Source organism: Phascolarctos cinereus, unplaced genomic scaffold (genome assembly GCF_003287225.1).
Source record: "Phascolarctos cinereus isolate Bilbo 61053 unplaced genomic scaffold, phaCin_HiC Scaffold_5;HRSCAF=322, whole genome shotgun sequence".
NCBI lineage: Eukaryota > Metazoa > Chordata > Mammalia > Diprotodontia > Phascolarctidae > Phascolarctos > Phascolarctos cinereus.
In genome coordinates, this window is record NW_027555958.1 from 361,248,919 (window position 1) to 361,262,063 (window position 13,145).

Below are 13,145 nucleotides of genomic sequence, written 5' to 3' on the forward strand. Positions count from 1 at the left end.
AAGCAGAGCCAGGAGAACAATGCAGGTTGGCTGGCCTGAGCTTCTCTGCAAATGAAGCCCTCCACCCCTGAGGAACTCACCAATGGGAGAAGGGATATTCCAAGGTCAGAAGGCTTTGGGGATAGATGGATGTTCCAGTAAGAGAAGGTCCCAAGCTCTGAAGGAAGTTCCAGGTGAGACGGAAGCTGAGGCAGGGTAGCAACTGTGAAAAGTCAGAGCCAAGAGGGGGAATGGAGTATAACAGGGGGAATGGAGTATAACAGAGCTGAAAAAGAGAGGTTTTTTTTCTTTCCTATCAAATTCAACATTCTTTGAGTACTTATTGTATATTGTGCCCTATACTCTCCTTGAGGAAAATACAATCATTGAATTATAGATTTAAGTCTGGAAGAGTACTCTGAGGTCTTCTAGTCTAAGGTTATTGTTTTGTATAGGAAGTAGCTGAGGCCCAGAAAAGTAAAGTAACTTGCCCAACATCACATAGCTTTTGTTGTTTGTCCTTTGTTTTTGTTTTGTTTTGTCTTTTGTTTTTGAAGAGGGCCAATGACATCACAGATGATGTCTTGACTTGTGTGCGAATTAGATTGAAATGAGGCACAGTTTCCAAGTGGTCAGTCTCACTCTCTCCTCCAGAGTCATCAGAGACCAGTGTCAGGACAAAAGTCAAAATGACTGGCAATGGCCTGGGATGCAGTGGGTGACCTTGGCCTTTTCAGGGTCTGACTAGACTCTAAATGCTCCACAGTGCCTGCTTTGGCTGCCTTCATGGTTGTTGAAACAAATTGTTCTTATCTGCCCACTTTACCAGGGGAAGTCTTCACATGCTCTGGGTAGATATCTCCTTAACTCACTGAGGGGTTTGAGGCCTTTTGGTTACCTTTAACCTGGTTTAGCCTATTTATCAAGATGGTTTTACTGGGCTGTGGCAACTGCTCATGCTACAGTTTCTTTGGAGCTACAGATGAGAGCTGGGCAACAGGCAGACATCACTTGCCATAGCCAATCTCCATGATCTTAGGCAAAGCATTTAACCTCTGAGCCTCAGATTTTTCATCAGTGAAATAGGAATCTTGTGTGTACACAGTAGTCTCCAAAGTCCCTTTCAGCTCTAGAGTTATAATCCTGGTATGTGTTATAAGAGCTAGGGAGGGAAAAAGGGAGGGAGGGAGACAGAGAGAGAGAGAGAGAGAGAGAGAGAGAGAGAGAGAGAGAGAGAGAGAGAGAGAGAGAGAGAGAGAGAGAGAGAGAGAGGAGGGAGGGAGGGAGGGAGAGAGAGAGAGGGAGGGAGGGAGAGGGAGAGAGAAAGAAAGAGAGAGAGAGAGAGAGAGAGAGAGAGAGAGAGAGAGAGAGAGAGGGAGGGAGAGGGAGAGAGAAAGAGAGAGAGAGAGAGAGAGAGAGAGAGAGAGAGAGAGAGAGAGAGAGAGAGAGAGAGAGAGAGAGAGAGAGAGAGAGAGAGAGAGAGAAGAGAGAGTTCATTCCTTAAGCAATTAATAGCACAGAACAGTGGAATTTTTATGGCCATTAAGTCTAAGCTGTTGCATAAGAAAAGAAACTATTTCTTGCTTAATGGTTAACATTAGGTGTGGGCTCAGTCTGGGGGACAATAGCGAGGCTCAGGTTAACCCAGCAATGGGCAACAAGAAAAGACAATTGCTCCAAAACAGTAATTCTCCTCTGCACAGGGTCTGTACTCCAGCCCTTATTGGCTCTACCACAGAAACCACTGGAAGAGAATTCCTTTTTGTTTAGCCTCATTACATCTAAAGTATGTAAAGCTGTTAACTTACTACAGTAGAACAATTGATGCTCTCACTACCTCATTTAGATAAGATTAGAATTCAAAGATATCCCTGTTAATATGAATAGTGTCTGTGTGGGACAAATTCCAGAAATAGAAAATTTCTTTTATGCAACTTTACTTGGCTTCCTCTCCAGGACCCTACCTCCAAACCCTGGTCCTATTCTGACATCCAGGGGGTGGTAAGTTTTGTTTTGGGGTTTTGTTGTTGTTTAAGTACAATTGCATAAAGAATGAGGAAATGATCTATTGTCTAAGAGAGCTCAGACTCTATCAGATAGCGGGCAGCAGCAAAGAAGGTTCTTAGCTCAAGATAAATGGTCTGATTTCAATCTGCTCTATTAGAGGAAATGTACAAAGTCTGAGCTTTCCAAAGAAGGTTTGAGAAAGGCAGTTTTTCTCAACTAGCTGTTGGAAAAATCTGGAAGCAGCGTGGAAAAAGCTTAAAATGCCAGAGGTGCTACTCCCTATAATTTGCTCCCTCATCATTTCATGGTCCTCCCCAAACTCTTCACATATTCTAAGTTTATTTCTCCCAGGAAGCCTCTCCTGGTTCCTCAGGCCAAAAGCATTTTCTTCTCACTTCTGAACTATCATAGCCCAATCAGAGTACAGATTTGATCAAAAGGATCTAAACAGAGTTTTTCATCCAACCCCCTCATTTTGTTTAAGGTCTAGTGAAATTATTTAACATTTCCAAGGTCACACAGATAATATATAACAGAATGAATGAAAAATTACTTATTATTTTTTACTATGTGCCTATCATTGTACTCAGTGTTGGATATACAAACAGAAAAATCAAGACATCCTGGGCTCTCAAGGAGTTCATGCTAATTGGAGGAGAACACATCAAATAAAGTTCAGCTGCCCAGAACGTGGAACAGTCCTTAAGTCCTAAGGTCCAGTGATAGAAAATATATGGCAATGCCCAGAGGTCCTCAGGTTATATAAGTGATTAAATTACAATATCGGAGCCATAGAGATAGGACAGATCGTAAAACCTGGGGTATTATTATTTCATCCAGAATGGAATTATGGGCTACTATCTCATCCAAGTTCCATAAGCAGTCAAACATTCAAGGAAATAGGGGAAGGGCCTCCATGGTAGGGGGTTAGGCCACCTGGGACATCATGGAGTAGAAGAGGGGACAAAAACAGAAGGAAAGGAAAGTAGGGTACTCTTGTGGTGGCAGTTCATCACTTAGCTGTCTGTGTTCTGGGACATCTGGGGTAGGAGAGAAGACAAGGGAGGAAGGCAAGAGAGGTAGAGTATTTCCAATTGGTGGCAGTTTTTCATGCCTCCAAAGTGATCTAATCCTTTCACTGCAATTCAAGCATTCTTTCTACTGCCCCACATGGTTAATTTTGCAAACAGGAGTGGCCAGCCATTGAACCTGAGTAGAGGAGGAAAAGCTAAGTTAGAGGAGTGATAGAAGTAGTGCAGAGGACTCTTCTCCATAAATTCCTCCAAACAGATCTTGAAAATAAAGCAGATTGAATCCTGAAGAGGAAACCCAGAAAAAGTAACAGTGAGCAATTTGTTTAGCCCTTCTCAGCATACAGAGACTGATGGAGATCTGCAGATACTAGGGATATGCTACTACAGAGCACTGTAGTATCCAGGGAGAAGCTGGACATCAGAACAAAGAAGAGGTCCTAAGAGTAGGACACATACCAGGTATCTATAATGGGGAGAGCTACCAACTGATAGCTTTGTAATCCAATACTCAGTTTCCATGTCACAAATAAAGGGCAGAATAAACAGGTAATCTGCTTATTTGAGAATAACATTTGTGGGTAAGGAGGTCATTCATTTGACTTTGCTTTATTGTTTCTTGCTGTCTCATGGAGTTATTAGTTTCCACTTGCCCAATTCTAATTTTTAAGGCATTGCTTTCTCCAGTGAAATCTCGTACCTCTTTTTCCATTTGACCAGTTTTGTTATTTCAGGTGTTAATTTCTTCAGTATATTTTATGCCTCTTTTACCAAGTTGTTAATTATTTTTCCCTCATTTTCTTTCTTTGCTTCCATTTCTTTACCTAATTTCCCCTTTACTACTATTATCTGATTTTGAAAGTCACTTTTAGCTCTTTCAGGAATTCTTGTTTAGCTTGTTTCCAATTTCCAGTTTTTCTTTGATTCTTTGCTTATAGCTCTTTTGACTTCATTGTCTTCTTTTGATTTTATGTCTTGATTTTCCCTGTCACCACAGTAGCTTTTTATGATCAAGGTTTTGTTGTTGTTTGTTCATTTTTCCATCCTGTTTCTTGATTGGAACTTTATGTTGGTATTGAGCTCTATTCCTAAATAGTGAGATAAGGGGCTCTGTTTCAAGTTTTACACTTTTTTAAACTGCTGTTTTCAGAACCAGTTCTGTGATTTTGGAAGTTTTCAGTGCTTCTTAGGGGGTATGATATAGGAAGAAATGTGTTCACTGCTTTCTTTGCCTGCACTCTGGTCCTTACCTAGGAAGGGTCTCTGATCCCTTGAGATTGTTTTTGATACTTCTCCTCAATACCCCTCCTTCCTTCAGGCCAGAAGTGATACTGACCTTCAGTGTCCTCTGATACCTTGGGGCTGCAAGTGATAGTGCCCCTCTGGGTTTCTACTCCCTCTTAACTGACAGTGCTCCACTCTGACTTGACTATGACTTGAACTATTACTCAGAAGTGGTTATGGGCAATGGAGTTATCAAAAAGCATTTGGTTCTGCATCCAGTGCTATCACAAGGTTTCCCTGTAATCTCTTTCTGACCATTTTTCAGGTCCTTTTACTGTCTCTGTCTTGAGAGCTCCCAAAGCTACTGCTGCTTCTGTTACCACCACCCAGTTTTATCACTGGCATTTCATCTCCTCACAGATCTCTCTTTCTGACCTCCTATGTTGTCTTGGGCTAGAAGAATCTCTCACCTTTCATTGACTCTGCCACTCTAGAATTAGATTTGAGGCATTATTTTAAGTTGTTTGGAGGGGAACGTTGGGAGAGCTTGGTTAAGTGATTCTCTATTCTACCATTTTTGATAAATGCTTGTTGGTTGATGATATAAACCAATACCAACCTAAAAGAAAGAACAAAAAAGGATATAACTTATAACTGGGGCAATACCAATGAGCCCTATTCAAACTGTTCAAAGTAAAAAAAAAAGGAAATAGATACAAGAACAAACATCAAAACAAACTGTCATAATTTTCAAAGGAAGTTTAACCAATGAAGTAAGCAAAAGAACTTCAGGCAGAAAACAATATCATTGCAAATCAAAAAGATGTGGCTGCTAATAGCAGCACAAGTTTATAATATTAAACCTTTTGTAATATCTTACATGTTCTAAACTGTCATAACCCTTGGCTGACATATCTTTCTTCTTGGCAAGCATATCAAGTACTTGCTGGCTGAAGTTCCTTTGGTCTTCTCATTATGGCACTGAAAATTGATGGTATCATCTCATAAAAATGAGAATTAGTGGCTAGAAATGTAAGTTTATAGAAAGCTTGGTGAGATACTCAACTAAGCAAAGTCATCCAAAGGGTATTTAAGGATAAAACTGAAAGGAGGAGAAAAAAATGGGAAATATCTGTAAAGATTTTCATGACAATTTTTTTTAATCAATGGCAACAGAACCAGACTAGATTAAATATATATTGATGAGGTCTATGCTAGAAGTGACATTACTATGAAGGTTCTCAAAATATCTGAAATAGTTCAATATATCAAAGTCAGGGGGAAATCCAGACTTTGTTACTATAAAAAAAAAAGGGTGACAGAGAATTACTACTAACTTTAATAACCTATTTCCCCACCTCTACAAAATTTCTATAATAATAATTTTGTGTGCAAATTAAGATAAGGGAACAGGCAGGCTTTCAGAAAAGATACTGATGGCAAACCACATCTTTACAGTTACCAAATTCACAGGAAGATGGCGAAAGAAAATTCCACTATGCTTTCCAACAAAATGTTTATCACTCATGTGTCAAGGCCATGCAAGATTCCTTGAAAGATGTAACAAAGGCAATTTTGTTTGATAAGCCACAGAATATTATTACTATCCAACAGAATGTAAAACATAGAGATGAATACTCATCAAATAAGTTTGCCATTCTCAAAGATGTCTAACACAGAATCATGGGATATCACAGATTTTGTGTTAGAAAGAAAGTAAGGGGCCAGCTAATCTAAATCCTTCATTTTACAGATGAAGAACCGAGGTCAAGTCACCTGCTCAGGGATATTGGATAGGATCCAAATAGAAGAAAAAGTTTCTACAGCATGCTCCTTCTAATGTTCCTGTCTGCATAAAAAGAAAAACTGCTGATTGCATGTAGTCCTAGAACACTGCAAAATTTCTTAATTGAGACCTATATTCACTTAAAAGAGTTGAGTCTAACCACACAAGAATCAACTAGTTAGTTGAAGGCCTGTTTTCTAGGCCATGGTGTAGACAAACTGTAATGAGGTTGATAATAAATGACATTTCTATAATACTTAAAACTGGCAAAACATTCTACATATGTAATACTACTTCTGCCCAAACCTGAAGCAGTTTTTCTTAAGAGACAGTCCTGTGACTTTAGGTACTATGTAAACAGAAGGACATATGATTCCTGATGGCTGAGAGAATGCTAAGTCTGGTGCTGTGCACCTACATGAGGGATATTGTTGGAGGATACACTTGGAAAGAGGACTTTTAGAGTTTGAAAGAGAAGCAAGGTTTGGATTTTTGAATGCTGGACTGGTGATCTAGAGCTGCCAAGATATAGAGAAGCTAGACTTTGTCTTCTAGTTCTTAGAACCCTAGAGAATTCTAAGACTAGGCTTCCCTTGGTGATACTGTTTCCTCTCTCCTTGATTGAAATGAGGTGTTTTATATTCTGCTCAGCTGAAGATTCCATTTACTACTTTGTATTCTTTGATCTATTCTAATCAGTATAATTTCTCTGACTAGTAGATTTGCTAGTTGTTCTGATGCTCGTTTGTGTAACCAGCAGCTGGTGGGAGGGAACTAAGCTTATGAGTAGAAGTAAAGGGGTACTCTCTTTCCCCCTTGAGAGCAATGGGGGAAATAGCTTTCATTATGAAACTCTTAGAATTGTACCAATAGAAAAGAGATATTTGAAACATGGTAGACAGACGTAATTATCTGTGATACCTTTCAGATATAGAAAACTAGGGGAGAAATTATCCAACCATGGCAGTCTTGGATCCTGTCTACTCCTATTACTGTTAGGTAGCACAGTGGATAGATCATCAGCCTGGAGTCAGGAAGACCATCTTCTTGAGTTCAAATCTGGCCTCAGACACTTACGAGTTGTATGACCTTGGGCAAGTGGCTTAACCCTATTTGTCTCATTTTCCTCATCTGTAAAATGAGCTGGAAAAATAAATGGCAAATCATTCCATTATCTCTACCAAGAAAACCCTGAACGGGGTCACAAAGGGTCAGACATGACTGAAACAACTGAACAACAATAACAAACATATCCTTTTCCCCACAGACTACTAGCAGTGTTGTCATCTCTCTCTCTTTACTCCCCCACGTAGATGGTAATTGCAATCTCACTTGGAGACGGGGTCCTGTTCTCAGATCCATGCCACACATAAGCCCAGCCAACTTTACATAATATAGGAGATACACATATCTATCTATCTATCCATACAACATACACATATGCTCATTTGAGCTTGTCCATCATAACATATATTTGGAAAGCTACTCAAAGCAGACAATCAGCACGGTCCAAAATTGAACAAGAGGAGGAGAATGTGCTGGGTTGTTGGGTAATCACATGGATGACCTGATAGAACTATCAAAGACACCAGAAATATCAATATAGAAGCAGTTTAGTTCCTAAAGTAGCTTATAAATTCATAGGTCTTTGGACAGTGCTTGCACATTAGGAATACCAACAGTTAACTGTAGGCCCACAGACAATCTAATAACAACGTGATTATCAGCAACCTCTGCCCTCTTTTCTGCCAAAGGGGACTGGCACTGACCCAAAGGTCATTTTGTATTTTCATAGATCACAATTGTTGATAAAAATGAAATTCCTAGTAGCCAATATTCTGGTGATGAGCTTTTCTATTCTCAGCTAGGCTGGTCCTAGGACAGCAGACAGTCTGTCACTGGCCCATACATGAAGTCTTTCCAACGGAGTAGATCCTGCCAAGAGCTTTTGTTCCACTGGCATAGCCTTTGAGAGCCCAGAGTCAGGTCCATACCACAATGAGGCATCAAAATCTGCCATGCTTTGGGGAAATAATACCATCATCACTATTTTAAGACTGGTTATATTGGTTAGTTCACAAACTGCTCAGGAGCTTAAAAGAAGGCATTTCTGAAAATGTGCCTAAAGGTTTCAGCAGAAAGCACTGGACAATGACTAACTAATTCCATGCCTTACTACACAGGGAAGGGCAGGAGAAGCAAGAAGGCAGAAACACATAGAGAACTTGGAGACATTCAGTGGAAGGAACAAAATCATGCTTTCATTTTCTGACTAGTTAATTCTGATTGAGAGAGAACACGATGGTGAGATGAAGATAAAAAGGACAAATAGCATCTTCTAATTTCATTCAGTTAGAGAAAGGTAAGAGGGGAGCCAAGAACAGGAAGTCAGCACAAGGCCTGATTTAAATTCAGCTTTAATTAGACAGATAAGGTCTAAGTGCCTCATTAGAGAGATGAGTTCTTGCCTCTAGCTTCAAGTTGGCAGCGATATCTCAACTTTGCTGCAGAGATGTCTATGGGGACCAGTGGCTCTGAATGCTTTGAAGTAGCTTCAAAAAGAACTCTAGGTTAAGTTGGGAGAATACCAACATTCCACCACTGAGTATAAATTTTAAAAAATAAGGATAATAGAGAATAAGAACTGATCATTGAGCATAGACTGTCCTTTTTGTATTCTTACTATTAAAGGATAGAGGGGAAAGATTTCCTTTCAAAATTCAACTCTAAATTGTGAATTTTATTACTATATCATATGAATAAAAAGTGAGATTACATAATCCCATTAAAATTGATTTATAATGTTTGGATGACAAAGTATTCTCAACTCTAAAAATGTTGGGATTACTGAGTATCCTCCACTCTAAAAAAGGGAACAATAGTTTCAGTCTTACCAAAATGAGCAAAAGCACCACCTATTGCTAGTTTACCCAAACTGTGGACACCTGCTTCCTGGGGTCAAAGAAGATTCTCAAGGTTTATCTTAGTTAATTAGCCACCATTTCATCAATCAGGAAAGGACTTTAGAAATCATTTAGTCCTACAAATTTACTTTACAGATGAGGAAATTGTGTTTCAAAAAGACTCCATTGTAACTGTCCAAAGTCCCACACCTTGTAACTAGCAGAGCTTTCAATATCATGCACAGGACAATTTCTATTAATTAACAGGAAAATGAAGTGTACCATGCATTTCAGGTTAAGGAATACCACTATTATCATAATTATCATCACTTGCATTTATATAGCACTAGAAGGCTTGAATATTTTAACTCCCCTAGATGCTAGTGGTTTGCCTTACTAAAATTACATTGTATCTTTAGTGAATTTTGTATATACTATTATGTTTGAGCATATTGTCTCCTCTGATAGAATGTAAGATCCTTGAGGGCAGGGAATATTTTACTTTTGCCTTTGTATCCCCATTTGCTAGCACATAGCTGGCATTTGAAAAATGCTTCTTTAACCGATTTCCATCATTTGAGTCTCAAAACAACCCTTTGATGTAAGTTCTGATATTAGGAAAGAGATAAGACATATTCGATGCAGGAAAAATTATAAAATGCTATGCATGCCACATTCAGGCAAGTATTCATTCAGAGTCAATGTAAAATAACTGATTTAACTGAAAGCAGCCTTTGGTGTATCTTGTTTCAAACCGTTCTGTGTGTAGACACAGCCTTCGTGTTTCTATAGCATCACACCCACCAACACCACTGCCCCCCTCCAAAGAGCTACTCTATTCTACCTGCGGCATCATCTTTCATATCTGACTTCTTCTCTGTATATATACATCTGCTACCTGAGTTTAGATTCTCAGCACCTTTCACCTGGACTACTGCAACTGGTTCCTATTTGGGCCCCTTAGATCAGTTCTCTCCTCACTCCAATCCATCTTCTGTACAGCTGCCAAATAATCCCAAGGCAGAGATCTTACCATGCAACATTCCAGCTCAAAAAGTTCTATTAGTTCTTTATTGCCTCTTTGATGAAATACAAACTTCCTTGTTTGGCATTTGAAGATTTTCACAGCCTGGCTCTAATCTACCTTTCCAAACTCATTACACAATTCTGTCCTTTATGTACTCCATTGTCCAGTCAAACTGGATTACTTGCTCTTCCTCACCTACAACTTTCCATTTTCCATCTCTGTGCCTTTACATAGGCTGTGCCCCATGCCTAGATATTTTTTCTTCTCAACACTACATCTTAGAATAGATTAGCTTCCTTCAAAGCTTCATTCAAGCACCACCTTCTAGATGAGGCCTTTTCTCTTCTTGCCATCCTCTAATGTCTTCCTACACCAAACTCTGGAGTAACTTTGATTTGTGTATAGTTTGAACTTTGTATATTTTTGTATCTAGTTTGAACTTTGTGGATATATTTTGTATCTACTTACGTGAGTATGTGTTGTTTCCACTGATACTAATGTCTCCCCTGCTCCATGAGGGCAGGAAGTATTGACTTTTATCCTCATATTGTCATTTAGCACATCTATTCAACATAAAATAGGCACTTAATAAATGGGGGATATTTTGATTGTAAAGGATTAACTTTTTTTTGGTTTTGCAATGTTTTTTAAATTTTTATTTATTTATTTTTGGTTTTCAACATTCACTACCATAAGCTTTTGAGTTGCCATTTTCTCCCCTCCTCTTTCCTTCCCCCTCCCCAAGATGGTGTACAATCTGATATAGGCTACATACACATTCATATTAAACATACTGTCACATTAGTCATGTTGTAAAGAAGTACTAGAGAGAATGGGAGGAACAAGAAAGAAGAAACAAAATAAAACAATGAAAGAAAAAAAAGAGATCAAATAGTATGCTTCAATCTACATTCAGACTCCATAGCTCTTCCTCCAGATGTGGATAGCATTTCCCATCATGAATCTTTGGGGGTTGTCTTAGATCCTTGTGTTGCTGAGAAAAGCCAAGTTTACGAAAGTTAGTCATTGCACAGTATGGCTGTTACTGTGTACAATGCTTTTCTGGTTCTTCTCACTTCACTCAGCATCAGTTCATATAAGTCTTTTCAAGTTTTTCTGATGTCTGCCTGCTCACCATTTCTTGTAGCACAATAGTATTCCATTACATTCATGTACCACAACTTGTTTGGCCATTCCTCAATTGATGGGCATCCCCTCAATTTCCAATTCTTGGCCACCACAAAAAGAGCTGCTATAAATACTTCTGAACATTTTTATGATCTCTTTGGGATGCAGACCTAGAAATGTATTGCTGGGTCAAAGGGTATGGACAGTTTTGTAGCCTTTTGGGTATAGTTCCAAATTGTTCTCCAGAATGGTTGGATCAGTTCCCAACTCCACCAACAAAGCATTAGTGTTCCAATTTTCCCATATCTTCTCCAACATTTATCATTTTCCTGTTTTGTCACATCACCCAATCTAATAGGTGTGATATAGTACCTCAGAGTTGTTTTGATTTGTATTTCTCTAATCAATAGTGACTTAGAGAATTTTTTCATATGCCTATAGGTATCTTTCATTTCTTCCTCTGAAAACTGCCTGTTCATATCCTTTGACCATCAGTTGGGGAATGACTTGTATTCTTATAAATTTGACTCAGTTCCTTATATATTTTAGAAATGAGGCCTTTATCAGAGACACTGGCTGTAAAAATTGTTTCCCAGCTTTATAGTTCCTGGGTTTGTTTTGGCAGGTAGACTCCCAAATATTTTATAATGCCTACACTAACTTTAAATAGAATTTCTCTATCTCTTGCTGTTGGGCTTTGTTAGTAATACATTGAAATGCTGATGATTTATGCATTTGTTTTATATCCTGCAACTTCCTTAAATTTATTATTTCAAGTAATTTCTTTACTTGATTCTCTAGGATTCTCTAAGTAAAGGATTATCTTTCTAGCTGACCTTTTTGGCTCTGCTTAGAAAGGCAACTATATTTACTTCCTTAAATCCTCCCACCTAACCACCCACCTCAACACTTACATAGCACTATGCACATAGGAGATATTCAATAGTTTTTGCATGAATCTTTCATTTCACTATTTGACTAATGGAAATGTCAGACAGTTTTGTTTTCGTTTTTACTTTTTAAAAAAAATTCTGAAGCCTCAGATTTACTGGAACACTGCTTCCAGTTCTATCATCTGGTAGGCTTTGGAAGACAAAAGTGGCCTCAGGATCTAGAAGACAGGGGTGAGTCCCAATTAGGCACAGTGAATACAGCACTAAGCTTGAAATAAGGAACACTTGAGTTCAAATCTGGCCTTAGATACTTATTAGGAATGTGACCCTGGGCAAGTCACTTAACTGATATCTACCTCAGTTTCCTCAACTCTAAAAAGAGGATAATTGTACCTATCTCCCAGAGTTATTGTAAGGATCAAATGAGACAATAATCGTAAAGCGCTCTGCACAGTACCTGACACAAAGTAAGCACTATATAAATGTTAGTTGTTTTCATTTTTGAAGAAGACCAATGACACCACTGAATGATGTCTTGACTTTTGTGTGAATTAGATTTAAGTGAGGCAGAATTGCACAAAACAGCCTCATTCTCTCTTCCAGAGTCATCAAAGTCCAGTGATAGGATAAAAGTCAAGATGACTGGCAATGTTCTGGGATGCAGTGGATGACCTTGATGTCTTCAATATCTGACCAGGCCCTAAATGTTCCATAGTACCTGCTTCAGCTGCCTTCATCACAACTGGAACAAATTGTTCTTATCCCCCCATTCTGCTGCTGTGGGAAGTCTTCACATGCTTGAGGTAGACATCCCCCTAACTCACCAATGGGTTTGAGGCCTGTCAGTTCCTTTCAACTTGATTTAGCCCATCCAATGAAGATTTACCAAGGTGCAGCCACTGCACATTCTACAGCTTCTGCAGCCACAGGTGAGAGGCAGACGATAGGTAGACACCAAAAGTGGATGAGCAACACTGACAAGGACTCAGCAAACCCTCACACGAGAGGTGCTAGTTCTCCCTTAACACCATATTACTACTACTATTAACTATTAACTACTAATGACTACTACTACTACTACTACTACTACTACTACTACTACTACTACTACTACTACTACTACTACTACTACTACTACCTTGCAGGGTTAATGTGAAGATAATTGAG

General features: G+C 38.9%; 1 long non-coding RNA gene across 3 annotated transcripts in view; it reads left to right on the forward strand.

The window, feature by feature from the left end:
* Positions 1 to 83: 83 nt before the first annotated feature.
* The window catches only part of LOC110205563 (uncharacterized), a 32,986-nt gene continuing 19,924 nt past the window's right edge, over positions 84 to 13,145 (forward strand). For all 3 annotated transcript variants that reach the window (XR_013487305.1, XR_002323611.2, XR_013487306.1), the window contains exons 1-2: positions 84 to 173; positions 12,582 to 12,907. This is a non-coding gene — a long non-coding RNA (uncharacterized LOC110205563). The remainder of the gene's footprint in view (positions 174 to 12,581; positions 12,908 to 13,145) is intronic.